The following is a 19,559-nucleotide window of genomic DNA, read 5'->3' as shown; positions in this document are numbered from 1 at the left end:
TGACTTGGAAAATTTTTTTCATTCAGAAATAGTGTAAAATTGTTGATATATTTGAGGTTATTTTCATCTATATTTGATGGTTTTGAATTGTCAACTAATGACGTGTTATATTTAACAGTTAAGAGCTTATTTGGAATGGTGATGAGAACTTTTAAAAGGAGCATTTTAATCATAATTTTTGGAATACAATATAAATATATGAAAAAAGTCTTGTCTCAACTTACATAAAAGTCTTTATACTAAAAAGCTCCTAACGTTCAGTGTTGACCAAGATATTATTATCTTTGATCCTAATTATAAGACATTGTTTGTAGTTTATAAATAAGATCTTATAATTAAGACATGAGATAGTAATGTTTACAGTAACATTGTCTTCGGGGATAAAATTGGATCAAATATTCACTCACGTGTTTAAAAATATAAGAAATAAACAAGACACTATATTAATATTCGAGTAGTTGACAATACTGATGAGGGGTTGTCGGTGATTCCTAGTGATGAGGGGATGTGCATTTATATACTGCCTCCTCTCTTAATTATAAAACTTTATTTATATTCTATAAATGAAATCTTATAATTAAGACTGGAGGTAACTAATACTATCATCTTTTAGTTTCACTAAATTTTGTTTTATTCGGTTCATATTAAAAAATTAATTGAGTATAAAATTTACTCTAAATTCATGTTTAATTTTTATATTTTTTTACTTGAAATTAAGTTAGAGTGTAGGTTGCTTAGACCTCTATAAATAGAGGAAAATTATTTTTTATTTTTTAAATAAAAAAATGTATAATCAAATAATAATACAAAGCATAATTAATAAATCCCCATATCATAGAACAAGGGCAATAGAGTTTAAAACGAAAGAAGTATTGGGCTTCTTTTGAGCTCGTAATGTTAAGTGAGTGATTTTAGGCACGTTCATGTAGTTAAGACAAAATTCTTTTCTCATATATATATATATATATATTGACTCTCTTTGGTTCATAATATAAGACGTTTCTAACGAAGTCAGACATACTAATAAAAATAGTTAAAAGTATTAAATTTGCCATAAAATTTGAGTGTTTTCCAATATCATATTAATTTTTACTCTCTCACTACTCTTATTCAACATGGACACATATGGAAGAAATATTTAATACTCATTAAAACTATTAAAATATTTTATAAAATGAACTAAAAATACCTTCTAAAAGACTTCTTATAATATGTACCGGAGGGAGTACCTTTATTCTGTAAATCACTGTTATTGAAAAGCTGATTTTAAAATTTTTTGCGGCAGTTCCAAAGTCTAAAATACATAATCCAAAGCCAGAAAAGAAATCTGTCCAAGCAAAGAGATCCTCAGCGATGACATTTGAACGGAAAAGAGAGTGCAGTGTGTTGCCACGAACTACCACCACTATTAAAACATTAAGAAAATTCTCTAAAAATATAGTATAGCAGTTTTAAATGAATTTACACTACTACAAAAAATAAATTTAACGACGGTTAAAATAAGCTTTTTACGGTGGTTTTGAGACCGACGTCTATGCCATCGACGTAAAATGTAGAGGATTTCACGGCGGTTCTTAAACCGCCGTGGTATGTGACTTTTCACGGCGGTTATATAAATAATCGCCGTGGAAAATTTTTGTTTCTTTAAGCTACGTTTCATCCTACGGATCAGGAGGGAATAGGAGAACAAAGCCTCAAAGGAAGTCGCTTGCCAGTTAAAAGCATTTTGATGGAGTAAATAGAGATTCTTTCTCGCCGTAATAGCGTCACTTAGCTTCACCTTCGGCCACCAGATCGAAGCAACTAAGATTTAATAAAGATAAAATCAAAGACTCAGATCTGATAAAATCAAAGACTCAGATCTGCTAAAAATCAGATTTCTTTAAACTCAGATTAAGCATCATATTTTTAACTAAAGAAAATAATCATATCAAACCAAGAAAACTATGAAATCCACGGAAAGAATGGAGGTGAAAAACTCATAAATAAGAATGAAGAGGACGAGGTGATGGTGACAGCAACAGCAACAGTGACAGCGATGGTGATGGAAGAACATGACGGAAATGATAGAAGCAATGGATAAACGCCGACAAATGTAGGAGGAGGGAGAAAATCGAGTGAGAATGGTAGGGGGACCATGAGCTCTGACTTTGAAAAGTGAAAACTATCGCGCAGCGTGATGAATTTTAAAATTCTGATAGACTTTTACGGTTATTTAAAAAAAGTATTTTTTATGGAGGTTATTTAAAAAACCGCCGTTAAAAGTCCGCCTATAATTATAGAGATGCCACTGTCATATTTTTTACAATGTTTTTTCTAATAACTGCCGTAAATTAGCGTCGGGAAAACTCTTTTTTGTAGTAGTGTTATTAACAAAGAGTTAGTTTAGCGGTGTAAGACATGTTAAAATCTGAATACTAGAGGATGATATTCAAAAATGAATTTATTTAGATTTTACAAGCATATAATATCATTGATTTATACATATATACTCATATATATATATATATATATATATATATTGTAACAAACATGACATAGTATAAAAGACTTTGCTATTGCTGTTAAAACTTTATGGAGTCTTCTTCTAAGAGACTTCATGTTATCAAGCCTTATTTTGTACGGTGTGAAACTAGACTTTGGAAAAATTGACTTACTCTTATTATTGATAAAAGGGATATATACACAGATAGGTCTAAGAGTATTTACATAACAAAAAATGTAACTAATTTACAACAGTATAAATTATATAAAAGAATATCAACATTACACTTGACACCCCCTCGCAAGCTTGAGCAAGGATATTTTTCATGCCAAGCTTGGAAATGAGCTCATGGAAGCGTGTAGGATGAAGTGGTTTAGTGAAAACATCCGCCAACTGATCTGCAGACTTGACTGGCAGAAGGTGTATGATTTTTGCTTGTAGTTTTTCCAGAACTAGATGACAATCAAGTTCAATGTGCTTTGTCCGCTCATGAAAGGTAGGGTTAGCTGCAATTTGAAGAGTAGACTGGTTGTCACAGTATAAAGGGGCAGTAGCTAAATGAGCAACATCAAAATCAGTCAGAAGATAGAATAACCACTGAATTTCACATGTGGTGGAGGACAAAGCACGGTATTCTGCTTCAGAGGAACAACGAGATATTGTGGCCTGCTTCTTGGCTTTCTAGGAGATAAGAGATGAGCCAAGAAATATGGCAAAACCAGTTACTGATCATCTAGAATCCATGCAACTTGCCCAATTAGAATCACTGAAGCCTTTGAGTTTTAAATCAGAGACTGAAGAAAGGAATAAGCCTGCACCAGGAGAAGCCTTGATATAATGGAGGACTCTGTGTGCAGCTTAAAGGTGGGTATCTCTTGGATCAGACATGTATTGGTTGAGCTGTTGAGTGACAAAAATGAGGTCTAGACATGTTGTTATAAGGTACTGCAAGCACCCAATGAGTTTCCTGTATAGTTGAGGATTTTCTAATGGCACTCCCTTGTCTTTGGATAACTTGAGAGGAGGATCTAAAGGTGTAGAAGCCGGTTTGGAGGCCAGGTAGCCTGTGTCTTGGAGGAGTTCCAGGACAAACCTTCTTTGAGAAAGAAAAATACCCTCGTTGGAACTTGCTAGCTCAAGACCAAGGAAATACTGAAGTTCTCCAAGGTCTTTGATAGTGAAAGTCTGATCTAGCTTTAACTTAATAGAGTCGATTTCATTCATATCATTGCCAGCTAAGATAAGATCATCAACATATATGAAAATGACTGTAAAAGAAGAATTAGCATCAGTTTTGTAAAACAGGGAATGATCAGAGGAAGATTGATGTAACATCCCAAATTTTCTGACTCAAAATGAGCAAAAAAGAGAAAATTCATTAGAAAATTTTAGGAAAATTATTTTATGAGGCAAAGAAGTTATTGAGGCATAAAATCCTTAAAATGAGTTAACGATTAATTTATGGATTTAAGGGCTATTTTCTTCCAAAATTCAAGAAAAATAGGTAGGAGATGATTTTGACCCAAACTTTTTATAGACATTATTTTATGTGTCAAACAAGCTAATGGATAAGAAAGATCCATATAAACATGGTAGAATAATTTATGGGTTTATCTCAATATTTCAGAATTATAAAGGAAGGAAATAGATGAAGAGCAAAATGGTAATTTCCTCTTCTCACATGAATCACACGTGTGCCTCGCCCTTTTAACCATCAGATCACTTATCCACCTCCTTCGATTCGTTTCTGCTTTCCGTAGAGAATAGAGAGAGAGCGCGAGGAGAGTTAGAGACGCAGAGACGGCGACGGAGGAAGGTGAAGGCAAAGGTCGTGATCGGAGGTGCTTGGGCACATGCAAACCGATTAACTTTGCAAGGTGAAGCTCCTGATCAATCTTCCGTCTTTTTCTTTTCTCTTTTCAGTGTATTCTAGCTATAATGGAGGAGAGAGAGATGGGTTTTAGAGAGAGAAAGTAAAGGAAAGATGAAGAGAACCGGTGAACTCTTATTCCATGAGAAGACTGAAGTTGGTAGGAGTAGTTTTTGAGCTTGCATGTTCCTTTCTTTGTTTTTTTGCTGCTGTCCGAACAAGGGGTACATGTGTGGAATTGTTTAATAATGATTTTCGAGTTGCATGATTGATCTCGCTTCTGGTTATGGCTATCCAAATCTGGGTCAATGTTCACTTAAGGGGGTCCTCCATGCTGCAAGTTGTGAAGCTAGTGAGAGGTAGTAGTTTTGTGTGTGTGTGTATCCGAATGGTTGCTCTGTTTTAATTCGGCCAAACAGGAGTACATAACCTGAAGAAGTTGAAGTCAAATTCATGCATGTGTGAAAAGAGTTATGTTCTGAATTGTAAATGACATACGAACATATAGAGGAGCTTGAGAACATAGTTTAATGGGTAGAAAGAATACTATATGAGTAGGAGATGAGTGGTTTCGATTTATAGGACCAGAAAGAGCAAAAGACGTTTTAGATAAATGTGATATATATATATATATATATATAATTATGTATATGTGCGTCTCGGTCATGTTTGTAGGAACTGAATTTGTATAGTTAAATGGTTTTGGGATATGGAAGTAGAAAAGTTTTAGTTTGAGGAAAATTTCCAGATTTGTCATCTAGGAGCAATTGGAGTACTTGGGTTTATATATGTATGTATGTTTGTTACCGCTGTAAGAATCAAGGATGATATTTTGTGTGTGTGTGTGTGTACGCCGTGAAGCTCACTGTTGGAGCTTGAATATTGAACAATTAATTCAATCGGTTAAAGCAAGTAGAAAAGCATTGAAACACTTAAATATAAAAAATGCATAAGGTAAAGAGATGGGTATATATAGGTTTATATCCGTCTGGGATACTGTGAAGTTATTTATTGAATTTTGGAACTAGAAATTGATCTAGAAGTTACTACTTTATGTGTTTAAGCTAAAAGTTAAATTGGGTAACAGTCCTAAGAGGGAATATAATCAACAATTGCTAGTGAATAATTTAGGGTGAATTTGAAATCTAGGAAATTTCCAGATTTGAAGTGGAAGCATTTAAAAGTTGACTTTGACATTGACGTACGTAGATATGAAATAATTTTCAGAATTAAGGAGAAGGGTCCTTGTGTACTATGATGGTGGCTAGTGTAAGAAATTGCTAAGCAGAAGGAATGGAAGAGATTGTATTGAATTAAGAGTAGAGGAAATTGAATGATAAGATTATTGTTAATCATTGGAAGAGCATGTAGAAAGTTCATACATTGAAATTTTGAGGCTTGACCGAAGGATTTATGAATTGCACTTAAATATGAGAACACTACAAAAAAACAGACTTTAGGCGACGACTTTCGGCGGCGACAAAAAAAGTCGCCGCTGAAAGTCCACTTTCAGTGGCGACATTTTCGTCGCCGCTGAAATTAAGACTTTCAGGGGCGACGAAAATGTCGCCGCTGAAAGTTCGCCATTGAAACCAAGACTTTCAGCGGCGACAAAAGTGTCGCCGCTGAAAGTGGACCTTCACCGGCGACTTTTTTTGTCGCCGCCGAAAGTGGACTTTCAGTGGTGACTTTTTTAGTCGCCGCTAAAAGTTTGCCATTGAAACCAAGACTTTCAGCGGCGACTTTTTTTGTCGCCGCTGAAAGTATAATATAATAATATATATTTTATTTTACAATATTAATAAACAAATTCAATCTGGCTCAGCGGCAAGAAGGTTGGACACGAAAGGAGGCGGTCACGAGTTCGAACCTGGAAGAAGACACATTTAAGGTGAAAATATTTGGACGATGACGTGGCGAGGAGGAGTGATGTGGCAATGACGTGGAGGTGGCTAGTGATGATGTGGCGGTCGGCGGTGATGATGTGGCCGCCGATGGCGATGACGTGGAGGTCGACGGTGATGACGTGGCAGCCGGAGACGATGACGTGGCATTGGTAAAGCCAATTCTTCTTAGGCATTACTTTCAGCGGCGACAAATGTCACCGCTGAAAGTATCTTTTAGCGGCGACCTTTTCAGTCGCCACTTAAAGTTTTCAGCCACGGCTGCTACAGCAACGACTTTTCAGCGGCGACTTGTTGCCGCAAAAAACTTTCGGCGGCGACTTTTGTACTTTCAGTGGCGACAAAAAGTCAATTTTTTTGTAGTGGAAGTAGTTGGGGTTGTAAGATGAATGGTGAAGAATGAAGGGATTGATTGAATATAATGAAAATTTAAGGATTAAATGATTGAGTTTTAGAATTTATTTAGAAAATTGTTTGAGGAATGTTAATCCTGAAGCTATAAATGCTTTATTGTTTGAGGTTTGCACATAGAATAAATAATGACTTTGTTATATAAGTTATAGTTGAAGATTGATTATATTAAGTTTTAAAGGATAGTTTTGAAGTTAGGAATAATTCCCAGATTATGAAAGGTTATTAGAGGAATCTTAGGCCAAAGATTAAGAAGATTAATAGATGGTTTGAAATTGAAATTACTTGGCTTGGAAATAAGATGGAATCAATTTGTCTGTCTCAGCCATGGGTGAAAATTAGTGAAGTTGGATTTTAATTAATTTTACTTCATTAGGATTGGATGATTGAGGTATGAAGGGCACTTGGTTGTCCTTAGAAGTGATATATATGTATATATAAAATCTTTGACCGAGATGACCAGTTACTAAGTAAGGTAATACTATGGGTTGAGATAAGGAAGGAAGCATTCTAAAGAGAGTAGTTTACATAAGAAAAATTGTCCAGGATGACCAACTATTACATAAAGGTAGAAATTAAAGAAGGTTTGAGATTTAAAGAGAGTTATTTAATTTATGAATTATAGTTGGATCAAATATTGATATACCCTTACCAATATGATAGGTTTTTATATTTGCTCAAACCTACCAAGAAGCAGAAAGAAAGGAGAACGGTAAAGTTTGATTTGGAGGGAAGTGGACCAGGTAGTAGTTTTTTCCTACCTTACATTTATGTATGATTGCTGCATGTCTGTTTGTGTCATATTGCTATTCCAAAGCATAAGAACATGTAATCTTTAATTCCTTGCATGAGTTATTAGCCGTGATCACGCGCAGCTGAAAGATATAGGGCCTTATGAGCCATTATTTGTGCGGCCTTTTGTGCCATTACAAGTGCGGCCTTATGAACCATTATTTGCGCAGCCTTATGAGCCATTGTATGTCCGGCCTTATGTGCCATTGATTGCGCATTCAGCTAATCAATCTGACTATGTGTCATTGCACTTAAATGCTTTTTATGCATAGCTTGCAAGGTTATGTTCCGTATGGCTCTTTTTGCATGCTTTATGTAATCTGCATATGTGTTTGATGGAAATTACTACTATGGGGATTCTTTAGAATCTCACCCTCCCATTCATGATGAACAGCGAAAGCTAGTAGCTTGAAGGATAAGGAGGTTGTTTAAGAAGAAGGTGAGCTGGTTGAAGAGCAGAGATGCCTACTATATTCTGTACTTATGTAGTATAATATTTTGATAAGTTAATATTTATACTATTGTATATGTCATATGGGCAAGTAACTTTACTTGCTTTATGTAAATATTATTTTGTATCCTTCATAAGGAGGAGAGCATTGCCGGGTGCAAGTATGTACTGTTAACCAAGATGGTTACTATATTTTTAACATAATAGTATGAGATTGCACAGTATGAAATCATTCTAGGTGATAATAGATTAAGATGAAAGCATGGCTAATTGTGGATCACTCTTCAATTATTCTAAAGGTTTGAAATGTTTGATTGACGGATTCTAATGTTGAAGGAAAAAAAAATTTCCTATCTTTTCCCAGGTTAGAAACCTGGCGTTAATGATTCACAAATGTTAAAATGATCCTATTAGTATACAGAAAGTTAGGTGTTGCAATTGATGATTTCCATAAGACAATAGGGCAGAAGAAAGTTTGGAGTACTATTGCCTGCTTGCTTGCTTAAGACCATACAATGATTTTTGTAATTTGCAAACCATGTTAGGTTTTGGAGCAGAAAAACCTTATGGAAGATCCATGTACACTTCCTCATGTAGATCACCAGGGAGGAAAGCATTATTAACATCGAGTTGGTGAAAAAACTAGTTCTTAGTAGCAGCAATGGACAGTAGCATTCTCAAAGTAGTCATCTTTGCTACTGGAAAAAAAGTATCAAAATAATCAAGACCTTTAGTTTGTGTATAGCCTTTTGCTACAAGGCAAGCCTTATATCTCTCTATATCACCATTGGCTTTATATTTAGTTTTGAAAACCCATTTACGTCCAATTGATTTCTTGCAGGGCGGTAGAGATGTAAGAACCCAAGTTTAGTTCTGTTCAAGTGCTTGAATTTCTGAATTCATTGCATTCCTCCACTGAGAAAATTTTACTACTTGGTGATAGGTTTTTGGATCAGGTGTGGTGGAGACAGCTAAGACAAACTGTTTACAAGCAAGAGCAAGATAGGAATAGGATAAAATAGAAGATAAAGGATAATGAATGTTTGTATTTCCTGATGATTGATTGGTAGTAGAAATAAGGGCACAATAGTAATCATGCAGATATGTAGGTGGGTGATGAGGACAAGTGAAGACATGAAGAGGATGGGAAACAAGAGATGGAAGAGAGGAAAGATCTTGAGGGGAAGTTGGAGTAGGCTGCAAAAGTGGTTCAGAGGAAGAGATACTAGTAGCAGGCGAAGAAGGAGACATAGGATGAGATATAGGCGAATCATCATATCTAAGAAAGATGAGGGAGGTTGAACAGAAGGTAATATAGGTAGGGAAAGGGAAGATGGGGTGGAATCAGTTTTAAAAGGAAACACAAGCTCATGAAAAACAACATCTTTGGATTGGAAAATTTGATTAGTATGTAAATCAAGTTAGATAAAAGCCTTCGAAGTCGATGGAAAACCAAGAAAGACACACTTCTTTGCTCTAGGTCAAATTTTAAAAAATTATGGGTTAGAGTGGAAGTAAAACAGAGAAAACCAAAGACTTTAAGATGGGAGTAAGATGGTGGTGCATGAAAAAGTTTGTCAAAAGGTGTGGGGTTTTGGAGGACAGGGGAAGGTAATCTATTAATGAGGTAAGTGGCACACAAGATAGCAAAAGACTAGTAAGATAGGGGAATATTAGATTGAAAAACTATGGCTCTAGCAACATTTAAGATATGTTGGTGTTTTCGTTCAACAATGCCATTTTGTTGGGGTGTGTTAACATAGGAGGTTTGATGAATAACACTTTTTGATTGATAAAAGTCAATCATACAGAATTTAGCACTATTGTCAGAACGAATAATCTTAATGGAGGTGGGAAATTGATTTTGAAATAGAGCAAAGAAGCTAATAAGATGAGTACAAGTCTCAGACTTAGTTTTCATTAAAAATAACCGTGTATATTGGGAGAAATCATCAACAATGGTAAGAAAGAATTTATAACCTTGAGTTGAGGGAGTAGAAAATGGCCCCAAATATCAACATGAACTAAATCAAAAATTTTATTAGTAGAGCTTGTGCTTACAGGAAAGGAGAGATGTTTTTGCTTTGCAAAATAGCAAGTATCACAGATAAGAGGGTGGGGAATTCAAGAAATATCATTATACTATTTATGCAACATAGAAAGAGCAGAATGAGAAAGATGTCCTAAACCCAAATGCCAAAGAGTATTATTTAAGGTGGAAGAAGTAGTGGTCATAGAAATATGAGAGTGAGTATGAGAGGGAGACATATCTGCATGGAGTAAGTATAGGCCTTCAAAATGTTTAGCTGAACCAATCATCAGAAAAGGATTGAGTAAGAGTATTTGGCACCAAGAAGATAAAAAGAGGAAAAAAAATAGTTAATGGCAATAGTCAATCAGGAAACAGAGAGTATATTAAAGGAAAAATTAGGGAGAAAAAGAACATTGTGTAAAACCAGAGAAGAAGATATTGAAACAGTGCTAGAAATAGTGGAAGTGGTAGAGGAACCGGGTAAACTAACTTGAGCAGGAGAAATGGAACTATAAGAAGCAAACAGTTCTGATGAACAACAAACATGATCAGTTGCACCCGAATCAACGATCCAAGTAACTGTAGATGTAGATGAAAAAGAATTACATTTACCTATGTTTGGAGGAGAAGAGGAAGTAGAAAGATGGTTGATAGAAGGAGTCTGAGGTGGAGCAAGCAAAGCGAGAAGTCACCGATATTGATCTAAAGATAATTGAGGTAAAATCAAAGCAGTAGAAGGTGTAGGGAGCAAGGGAGCCTTAGCAATATGAATGTCTTGAACATTACCAGAATCTAGAGATGGAAAATTATTCACCATAGCAGGAGAACCAGATCAGAACTTGAAGTCCAGAGGAAAACCATGTTTCCTATAGCACGTCTCTTCTGTATGTCTTGGTTTCCCACAGTAGGAGCATTGCTTTGAAGATCCACCAGTAGACTTAATTAGAGGTCGGTGTGGAGCTTTTGCTAGCAAAATCTTGGAATCAGCAGGAATCAATACAAAGGGATGAATTTCTCTTTCTTATTAAAGAACTAAAGAGAACACTCGATTGATGGAAGGAAGGGGATCAAGAAGCATAATCTGTGATTTAATACTACCGTATTGCTCATTGAGTCCCTTTAAGAATTTGATTACATAATTTTGGTCTCGGTGAGTTTTTAGCACTATTACCTGATCCATAAGTGCAAGATTCAATCGGCCAAATGTTAGATAGTTCATCCCAGAGAGTCTTTAGGTGAGTATAGTACTCACTTACAGTGAGGTTGCCTTGTTTGAGACCGAAAATTTCTTCCTGAAGCTTTGCAATTTGGAAAATATTGGATTAAGAGTATCTAGACTATAAATCGTTTTAGATCTCAAAAGCTGTATGGCGAAGCTGTCCCGTTCACTATTTACTATGATATTCATGTTTACAATAATGTCTTTGGCAATAAAATTGGATCAGATAGGTTTCGTGATGTAATCCCAGTTATCGTATTTCACATAGTTTTTTGTATCCTTCTATTGGAAATAATTTTGTTTGAGATACTGTCGAGAATTAAATGTGGATACCGCTTCTAGTAAGGATTTGAACTTTAGTTATTCATGTGATAAGCAACAACTTTTTTGTTAAACCCAACCCGTTGATGATTTCAGATAATTTTCCTTGCATAATGTATGTTCATTTTCCCTATCTTAGACTAACCAAACAACAAAAATGATTAATTAAATGTATCAGGAATATAGGTAATCCCATGCAATCCAACCAAAAGGATCATATAATATTCACAATTCTTATGAAATAGAACTAAAATGAAATCACAAAAGTAGAAAGATGAAGACAAGAGAATGAGAAAACTTTTTGTATTTCTTCACTTGCATTACAACACAAATGACATCTCTTATTTATAGGCATAGTCTTACACATACGTTACAATTGTCCTTAAATGACAAATAGTGGATAATCAATCCCATGAATGTGAATGGAGGCGAGTTACAAGAGTGAATGGATAGTGGAGGTAGTGGAAGTTACTTGGAGAAAAGATGAAGAAGAAGGGGTAAATGGACATCCACATAATATTCATAACACTCCCCCTTGGATGTCCATTATACAAATATATGCCTCATTAAAAAACTTTAACTAGGAAAAACCCTGTGGGATAAAAACCCAAAGGAAGAAAAAGAGTACACATTCATCGATATACTATCCAGTGCTGCCTCATTAAAAACCTTACTAGGAAAAACCCAGTGGGATAAAAACCATAGTCAATGAAAAAAGAGTACAGCATGTGTTAACTCCCCCTCTTGGTAATATCAGTTGATATCTCTGAGTCTACAGCATCCGATATCATGAACAAGCTTTTTAAATATTATACAAGGAAGTGACTTGGTGAACAAATCTGTCAGATTTTCATTGGAACAAATTTGTCACACATTGATTTCACTATCCTTTTGAAGATCATGTATTGCAAGAATTTCTGCATGATTAGATGATGTGGCTGATATGGTTTGTTTCATAGAACACCATGAAATGGTTGTACCACCATATGCGAACAACCCTGTTTGTGATCTACCGACATATGGATCAAACAAGAATCTAGCATTTGCATAACCAATAAGGTCAGTCTTGGGTATGTTTGAGTAAAATAACTCCATGTCCATAGTACCCCTGAGGTAACGAAGAATGTGCTTAACTCCATTCTAATGTCTTCGTGTTGGTGACAAACTATATCTTGCTAGTAGGTTAACAGCAAATGATATATTAGGTCGTGTGTGACTAGCAAGATACATGAGTGCACCAATTGCACTAAGGTATGGTACTTTTAAACCAAGTAGTTCTTCATCATTTCTTGAGATCTAAAAGGATCTTTATCCTTCTCTAAAGATCTTACGATCATCGGAGTACATAATGGATGTGATTTATCCATATAAAAATGCTTTAAGACCTTTCTTGTATAGGTTTATTGATACAAAAAGATCCCATTTCTTGAATATTCAATTTGCAATCCAAAACAAAATTTTGTTCTTTCCAAGTCCTTCATTTCAAATTCTTTCTTTAAGCAACCCATAGCTTTTGTAAGCTCTTCATGAGGAGTTCTAATGATATTTATGTCATCAACATAAACCGCAATTATAGCAAACTCATTTCCAGATCTTTTCATAAAAATACATGGGCAAATTGGATCATTCTTGTATCCCTCATCCAATAGATATTTGCTTAAACGGTTATACCACATACACCCTGATTACTTCAATTCATACAGAGATTTATTTAACATAATTAAGTATTGCTCTCAAGAACTTGAATTGTATGCTTCCGGCAACTTGAATCCTTCAGGGAGTTTCATATAAATATCATTGTCAAGTGAGCCATATAAATAGGCTGTAACAACATCCATCATACGCAAATCGAGTCTTTCTTTTACTGCCAGACTAATTAAATATATGAAAATAGTTGCATCCACCACTGGTGAGTATGTTTCTTCAAAATCAATACCAGGTCTTTGTGTAAATCCTTGGGCAACAAGCTGTGCCTTATGTCTTACAATTTCACCATTTTCATTTTGTTTTCGCATAAAAACCCATTTGTATCTGACTGGTTTTATATCTGCAGGTGTATGGACTGCAGGTCCAAACACTTTCCGCTTTTCCAGTGAATTCAATTCAGCCTCAATTGTATCTTTCCATTTTGGCCAATCTTTTCTTTGTTTACATTTACTAATAGATTTTGGTTCATGATCCTCATCATCATTCATCACATCAAGCGCTATATTATACGCAAAAATATCATTAACGTTGACTTCATTTTGATCCCATTGTATTCCATTCATAAAATAATTTATTGAGATCTAATCATTTTTGCACATTTTAGGTAGCTGAGTTTCTTTTGGAATTGAGACATTAGTATTATCTAATGACTCCTCTTGAATTGCTATTCTTTCTTGACTATCCTCGTCTTGGCCATCTACATTTTTAGCTCCTTTTCTCTTTTGAGGATTTTTATCTTTGGAACCAATGGGCCTACCACCTTTCATGCGTGTTTTAGATTCATTTACAATAGCAGGTTGTCCAACAGGTACATCAATTCTGATGGGAGCATTAGCAGCTGGAACATGTGATTTAGTCACTTTCTTTAGGTCAGTAAATGCGTTTGGCAACTGATTAGCTAACCTTTGTAAATGAATTATCTTTTGAACTTCTAGTTCACATTGTTTTGTAGGAGGATCAAGTTGAGATAATGAAAGTTCCTTTCAACTAATCTCTTTTTCCAACTGCTTCTTTTCTCCCCCTAATGTTGGAAATTTTGATTCATCAAAATGACAATCAACAAATCGAGCCGTAAATAAATCTCCTGTTAATGGTTCTAGATATTTTATCATAGAATGAGATTCATATCCAACATATATTCCCATCTTTCTTTGGGGACCCATCTTAGTACGTTGTGTTGGAGCAATAGGAACATATATTGCACTTCCAAAAATTCTTAGATAGAAGATATTAGGTTCCTGACCAAAAACCAATTGTAAAGGGGAGGACTTGAAATAACTTGTTGGCCTGATAAGAATTAATGCTGCTGCATGCAAAATTACATGTCCCCAAGCAGAATTTGAGAGATTTGATCTCATCAGTAATGGTCTTGTAATTAATTGTAGTCGTTTAATTAATGATTCTGCAAGTCTATTTTGTGTATGAACATGTGCTATAGGATGTTCAACATCAATCCCAAGAGACATACAATACTCATTGAAAGCTTGCGAAGTAAATTCTCCAGCATTATCCAAACGTATTCTTTTGATTGGATAATCAGGAAAATGTGCTCTTAATCTAATTAGTTGAGCAAGCAACCTTGTAAATGCTAGGTTACGAGAGGATAATAAGCAAACATGTGACCATCTTGTTGATGTATCAATTAAAACCATGAAATATCTAAATGGTCCACATGGTGGGTGTATTGGCCAACAAATATCTCCTTGTATACATTCTAGAAATGTGAGAGACTCACTTTCTATTTTTACTGGTGATGGTCGAATGATTAACTTTCCTTTAGAACATGCAGCACATGAGAAAACATGTGATTGTGGAATCTGTTGACTTTTTAGTAAATGTCCACATGAATTCTCAATTATTTTTCACATCATAATAGTCCTAGGATGGCTTAACCGGTCATGCCAAACATTAAATTTATTCTCAACTGTAAACTTCTGGTTTACAATAGCATGTGTTTCAATTGCGCTAATACGTGTGTAATACAAGCCTGAAGAAAAGGCAGGTAATTTTTCTAGAGTGCATTTCTTATCAGAAATTAAATTTGTGATAACCAAGTATTCTTGATTTCCTTCATTTATTGTTTCAACATGATATCTATTTTTGCAGATATCCTTGAAGCTCAATAAATTTCTATTAGACTTGATAGAGTAAAATGCATTATCAATATGTAATTTTGTTCCTTCAGGTAGCAATATATCAGCTCTTCTAGAGCCTTCAATGAGGTTTATACTTCCAAATATAGTCTGAATATTGGCTTCTCGCATTACCAGAGAAGAGAAATATTTCTCATTTCTAAGTATTGTGTGAGTTGTTGCACTATCGACGAGACACAAGTCTTCATTATTGATGTCAATAATGGTCATTCTTCATAAAAAAAACATAGGAAAAAGATTAAAAAGAAAACATGATTAATAAAAGAAAACATTCTTTTATTATGAATAAAAACTCATAATTATATTTATTTTGGGGGTAATAACCTTACAAGTACAAAATTTATTGTGGTAGATGAAAAAGCACACTTATAAGCAAAACATGAAAATATACTTAATTACAAAAACTCAATTACATCAAGATGACTCTTTTTTTGACACTTCCATCACCAATTAAGTGATCAATTCTTCCATCAGGATTGGCAATAATGGTCATTCTTCATGAAAAAAACATAGGAAAAAGATTAAAAAGAAAACATTCTTTTATTATGAATAAAAACTTATAATTATATTTATTTTGGGGGGTAATAACCTTACAAGTACAAAATTTATTGTGGTAGATGAAAAAGCACTTATAAGCAAAACATGAAAATATACTTAATTATAAAAACTCAATTACATCAAGATGACTCATTTTTTGACACTTCCATCACCAATTAAGTGATCAATTCTTCCATCAGGATCGGCAAAGAAATCAAAAACATCCAAATGAGTAACATCCATGTTGTCATAATCAGAATCGCCTTCTTCTCCAACAAAATTTGTTTCCACCTTTGGTTCTTTGCCTTTATTTTTATTGTTATTCTTATTTTTCAGCGATTCTTGGTAGAGGTCAACCAAATGTTTTGACGTACGACAGGTATGAGACCAATGACCTTGCCACCACAATGATAACAAAGATTTTCAACATGATTATTATTTCCACTAGATTCTTTTTGGTGATGCTTATCATTATTTGCCCACTTCTGGTAGGAACAACCACCTCCACAACCATGGCCACATCCACGGCCACGACCACCGCCCTGTCCACATCCACGACCATGGTCACGGGTTGATTCACTTGCCACTGCATTCGCTTCTGGGAATGGAGTGGAGCCAGTGGGACGGGATTCATAATTCTTCATTAAAAACTCATTATTTTGCTCAGCCACAAGTAGCAAGAAATTAATTCAGAATATTTTTTGAAACCTTTCTCACAGTATTGTTGCTGCAGGAGCACATTGGATGCATGAAATGTGGAGAATGTTTTTTCTAGCATATCTTTATCAGCAATCTTTTCTCCACATAATTTCAGTTGAGAACTAATTCTAAACATTGCAGAATTATATTTGATCACATATTTAAAGTCTTGTAAACATAAATGCATCCAGTCATAATGAGCTTTAGGAAGGATTATAGTTTTTTGGTGGTCATACCTCTCCTTTAAATTGTTCCAAAGAACAAGTGGATCTTTTATGGTCAAATATTCAATCTTGAGCCCCTCATGCAAATGGTGACGTAAAAAGATCATAGCTTTGGCTTTATCTTGGTTGGATGCTTGGTTGCCTTCTTTGATTGTGTCTCCTAGACCATTGGCATTTAGATGGATTTCCACATCTGATATCCATGATAAATAATTATTTCCAGTAATGTTAAGAGCTACAAACTTAAGTTTCATGAGATTTGACATGATGACACTATCATATAAAAGTTGAATGAAAATTAATATTAAGAGAATGGAACCACAATGCAAATTAATATTAAGAGAAATCAATATGAAACAAATCAATATGAATAAGAAAATGGAATAATTATAAAACAAACTATTACAGAAGTGATATTGAAATTTACCTTGTAATTATTAGCCTTATTACAACACCTTCTGATTACAAGAGCGCTTCGTGCTGATAATGTCTTATGAAATAGAACCAAAATGAAACCACAAAAGTAGAAAGATGAAGACAAGAGAATGAGATAACTTTTTGTATTTCTTTACTTGCATTACAACACAAATGACATGCCCTATTTATAGGCATAGTCTTACACATAGATTACAATTGTCCTTAAATGACAAATAGTGGATAATCAATCCCATGAATGTGGACGGAGGTGAGTTACAAGAGTGAATGGATAGTAGAGGAGTAATGGATGGTGGAGGTAGTGGAAGTTACTTGGAGAAGATGAAGAGGAAGGAGTAAATGGACATCCACATAATATTCATAACAACAGTAATGTTGTCTTGGGAATAAAATTGGATCAAATCCGATCGGGTTATTAGAGTTGTCTTTTCTCACACAAGAAAGATTCCCATATGATTGAAAATACTACCTCATGTCCTTAATATAAGAGCTTGTTGAATATTCAATGCGATCCTATATATAAGATCTCAATACATATTGTCACTCATGTATTACACATAACTAACTTAACTAATTTTCTCAGTATCTACAAATTAGTTATCTGACTCGTATATTCAAGTAATGCTGAATAATTAATATTGATATTGCTGATGTGCAATTAGAACTCTAGCACTTAAATGGGATGCTAGAAGCGACAGCATTATCCATTAAGGTGGACCAAACGAGATAAAAAAAAAAAAAAAAACTAAACAGCCCGCTATAATATTCGGGCAATACGGTGATTGGATGTTAAAAAAAGAAGTTTGAATCATATAGGAGGGAATGCATGTAAAATTTTAACAGTTAGCACCGTTGAGATCATCAATGATTTGTATGGAATGAAGTCACATAGATGTATGAGTTGGACTATGAATTGGACCAATGGCGTGCAAACTACGAGTTTTAGTAGTATAAGTATATATTTGATTTATTTAGGGCTTGTTTAGAATAGTAATTGAAACCTTCAAAAGCAGCTTTTCAATGATGATTTATGAAATATGAGATAAGTATGTGAGTATAAGCACCTAATAAAAGTGATCCCAAGCAATTAATTGATTGATTGATGTCATTGTCAATGTAAATTAAACATTTAAATATTACTGTTGTATTAGAGGATAAATTTTTCTCACATTTATCCATTATTAGCAAAGCATATTTTACTTATTCTTATGTTCTATATCAATCTAAGCTTTTAAATATCATTCTTCTGTTTTTTTGCCATAAAAAAGGCTATTCTAATTGATAAATAACAGTAAAAATCTTAATAACTTTAATAAGATCGTAAAACCCCTTGTCGTTGTTGTTGTTCTTATTATTATTATTTTGCCTATCTAATGTCTATGTCAGCGAGCTTATTGATTTCACATGATTGGATGCACGGTCCTATAATTAATTAATTTAACCAACAAAGTAAATATGTAACTGACTCGAGGTTTAGAAGGTTGTAATATTTTAGCCTTATACATAGTATGACGAGGAGTAGGAAGGGAAAATAATTGAAAGACTGGCGACCACCGAAACTTGATTGAGATCTGCATCATGTTTCAAATAAACATTTATATCACTGTGGTCAATATCTTGGAAGTTGTAGTAAGCAGTATTTTGATCATTTTCGTTTTATTTTATTTTTTGGGCTTATCTTGCTTACTTTTTCTTTTTTTGGTTTTTAAAAAATAGTAAAACAGGGATTTAGGAATGCCTTGGAAGAAAATGTCGAGTTTGGGTGCGAAGGAAAAGCGTGGAGGAACCACTTTAACGTCAACTAACAGAATAATGAAAAAACTTTTGCAACCCAACACGTTATTATGTTCCTGTGAAGCTTCTTTGTAAGTAACATGTGAGTGTCTGTCCATATATATATATATGGATGGGTTAAAGTGTATCCAGTACTCTGAAGTATTTTCTCAAGTGCATCCGGCACTCTAAGATATTTTGTGGTACATTCAGTATCCTGATTTTTTTTTAGGTGCGTCTAGTACCATGAAATATTTGTTTGTACATTTAGCACCTCAAAGTATTTTTTTTTAAATACGTCCAGCACCCAAAAATAACTTTTTGGTGCTGATAAGGCAAAAAAAAACTTCAGGATACTGGACGCATCTAAAAAATAGTTTGGGGTACTGAATGCATCACAAAATATTTCAGGATGCTAGATGCACCTGAAAAATATTTGGAAGTATTGGATGCATCATAATATACTTCAAGGTGTTGAATGTACTTGAAAAAAATACTTCAGGTGCTGGATGCACCCTAACAATATATATATATATATATATATAT

The sequence above is a fragment of the Neltuma alba genome, unplaced genomic scaffold (assembly GCF_004799145.2).
Source record: "Neltuma alba isolate B1F8T4 unplaced genomic scaffold, ASM479914v2 tig00000327_pilon, whole genome shotgun sequence".
NCBI classification, from domain to species: domain Eukaryota; kingdom Viridiplantae; phylum Streptophyta; class Magnoliopsida; order Fabales; family Fabaceae; genus Neltuma; species Neltuma alba.
This window is presented reverse-complemented; position numbering follows the sequence as displayed.